Source organism: Phoca vitulina, unplaced genomic scaffold (assembly GCF_004348235.1).
Source record: "Phoca vitulina isolate PV1807 unplaced genomic scaffold, GSC_HSeal_1.0 scaffold61, whole genome shotgun sequence".
Taxonomy (NCBI): domain Eukaryota; kingdom Metazoa; phylum Chordata; class Mammalia; order Carnivora; family Phocidae; genus Phoca; species Phoca vitulina.
Window position 1 is genome coordinate 9,044,274 of NW_022589764.1, and position 3,235 is coordinate 9,047,508.

Here is a 3,235-nt window from a genome sequence, read left to right on the forward strand (position 1 = left end):
CACTAGGCTCCAGGCTCTGATCTAAAGGGCTGCACATGGTGGCCCATCTACCCTCACAACAATGGCCTCACTGTCCTCACTCCACAGTGAGGACGCTGGGACACAGCAAGAGCCAGCCACCTGCATGGTGCTGCAACTGGCCAGGGCCCCACCTGCAGGCAGTGTGAGTCGGCCAGAACATGACGTCCCCTGGACTGAAGCAACGTGCTTCTTCCCTACCAGCCTTCCAGGGCTGCACACAGAGATGTGGCCGTGCATTCTTTCATTCACTCGGGCATTCATTCCACCCCCAAAAGCTGCTGAGATCATAAACTGGGCCGAAGGGTATTTGGGTACACAGCGCCTGCCTGGGGCAAGCTTTCCGGTGGCAGGGGGCGGGGCGGGGAAGATAAGCGAAAAAACAAACAAAAGGAAAAATACCCCAATGGCAGCAGTAGCAATAAACACATGCTTTGGGTGCAGACTGACAGATGAGCAGATGACTCTGGGAGGTCCTGTGCAGAACATGGGGCAGGGATAGGAGGGCCACTCCAGGCAGGTGGCTGGGACTTTAATGGTGAGAAGGATGGAGCCACAGCCCAAACGAGGAGCATGTCCCACCTGGGAGGCAGGATGCCTACAAGGACCAGCCTTCTGAGGAACAGAGACAATCAATCCTCATCAGCAACAGGGGGCTGGCCCGTTGTGTCCCAGCACGTGGACTATGGGGTGAGAAGAGTGGTCCTGTCTTCCATGAGCTGGAGGGAGACATGAAGGGTGACTAGTATCCTCAGAGTAGGGTGACAGCCACCATGGGAGCAAAAGGTCCCTGATGACAGCCTGAGGACCAGGACAGAGGTGATCCACAGGAGGCCACATCTTGTAAGCAGGGCTGTGAACAATGCTTGCAGGTGTCCATAGGGAAGTGGGGTGGGAAGGGTCCAGCTCCAGGGCTTTTAGCAGGAGAGGAATCATGTGGACAAGGCTAGGGACTAACCACTGATGGCTGATGGCTGTGCAGAGCCCCTGCCGCTCCCCCAGGGTCTGGAGGAAATCCAGCCTGGACTTGTCATCTGTGTCCTGGGCCTCAGCATGCTGCATTTCAGGTGGGCCTAGAGAGAGCCTGGGAAGTCCACTAGCCATCACTGATCAGGCTCATCACCCCCTTCCTTCCCACCGATCAACGGAGACCAAGGAAAGTTACCACGGGACCCCACCCTCTCCCCTTCCACCTGTTCAAGGGGAAAATGCACATGAACCTCACTTGCTGGAGAAAGTGTTCTGAAGAGGAACCAGAAATGGATTTTTCCCCCCCAAATCTCAGCAAAGGTAGAGCTAGAGAAGTTCATGACTTAGAGGACTTCCATGGGAATTCCTTTTATGACTGTGTGTATCCTGTCTCAGGATAATAAAACAATCCTCCCTTTACTTTATCCACGCATTCCTGGACTCAGCCTGCCATCCACACTGTGCTTCTCCCATGAACTGCTCTCAGGCTTTCTCATGCTAAGCACTGGAGAAACCCACATGTAGGCTTGAGGCAAACACAGATGCAGTCTGTTCAGAAAAGCAGGTGGGAAGGACTTGGTCAAGGGCTGCACTTGGGCCATGTGCTGTGATGCTCACAGGAAAGTTCAGGCCAGGATGGGAAAGAGTCCAGATAGGAAAGAGAGAGCAAAGCATGAGAGTGAGGCCAATTCAAGGAGGGGTTAATAAAGGGTCTCTGCACAAAGGTGGGGGCAAAGGACCACTGAGACCCACATGGGAGAATATAAGGCCCCACAGACAGAGAGAAGCAGGAAAGAGCTACGTGGACCATATGAGTGGTGACCTCAGGAAAGAGGGGAGGAGGGGAGTGAACACCCCACCACATTCCTGCCAGACTTCACTCCTGTCCAAACCCAGTGGAAAGCCAGAGACCACAGAGCCCCCTGAGGAAGCCCATGGGGGGCAATGGAGCAGGGGGAAGGTGGGTCTGAATCTGGAAGAGCAAATGCAGACCCTCGCCCAGCCTCTGGCAGCACAGTTATCCCTGAATGCCCTGTAATATGTCCCAGGAACCTTGGAGCATGCACAGTCCTGTACCTACCTGTGCCCAACTACCCCTCAGTCTGGGAGTGACAAGAAGGGCTGGTGGGTTTGCACCAGGTCTCACACCCTCTCCAGATGCAGCTCCATAGAATCGATACTTATTGGCGACTTGCACCTCCTACGATCTCCCACACGGGTAGAGAGCACAGCAAGGCAGTCCAGAACACTTGCAGGATCTTGGGTAAATCTTCTCCTTCATTGCACCTCTTTGCCAAGTCCTGGCAGACTACGGCTACACTATTACTGCAATACGTTTCATTCAAGGGGACAAAGGCACACCCTGGAGGTCAAGGTCTTTTCTCAAGATGAGGAAACTGGGCTCAGAGCAGTGAGGTGGTCTGCCCAGGAGACAGAGCTATGGAGGGAGAAGCCAGTCGCTCAGCAGGACTCCAGCTCCACGCATTCTTGCAGGACTGATGGACACAGCCCCGCCTCTCATGGCTGCACGAGGAGGTCCTGGGTGAACAGCTTCCCGTCTGAGGGCTGGAGACAGACGTGAACGGAAAGAGACCCCCTCAACGAGACACTTGCAGAGTGTGCTCATAGGAAAGAAGGCAGGTATCAGAATGCTGCTGGGGCCACAATGACAGGGCGTCAAGGGCTTCCTGGGATGTCCACAGGGGCTCAGACCCCGTGGATGTTCCACAGCCACCGTGGGAGGCGTGGGAAGGAGGGTTCCTGCCCAGGGAGCCACAGATACCTGAGGCAGGACCAAGTGTGGGCTTGTAGGCAGGATGTAGATCCCGGGAGATTCTCACACTTCGGGTGGGAGAAGCCTTGGATGGGGGTGGTTGTGAGTGGAAGGGTAAAAGGATTTGGCTCACGGTATTTAAAAATCACTCTGGCAGCTGTGTGGAGCAGATGCAGAGAGAGCAGTCAGGAGGTTAGGCTGGCGCAGGATATACTTCGAGGCTGAAGCAGATGAGCTTCGGTGAGGGACTGCGTGGAGGGCAAAGGCAAAGGACAAGCTGACAACTATCTGGGGTCTGGGGCCCAAGGGAGACTATGAACTGCAATGGGAGAGTGAGACCTTGGTGAGTCGGATGTGTGTTCACGTGCCCATGTGTATGTGTTGGCGTGTGCGTCCACGTGCATGCACACACATGCGGATCTGTGGCGTGTGTGTGCGTGTGTGAGCAAGCCTGTACAAGTACACGGTGTGAGT

General features: G+C 55.1%; 1 protein-coding gene across 1 annotated transcript in view; it reads right to left on the reverse strand.

Annotated features, from left to right (window-relative positions):
* The window catches only part of OTUD7A (OTU deubiquitinase 7A), a 373,732-nt gene that overhangs the window by 319,407 nt on the left and 51,090 nt on the right, over positions 1-3,235 (reverse strand). The gene's annotated exons all lie outside the window — the stretch shown is intronic.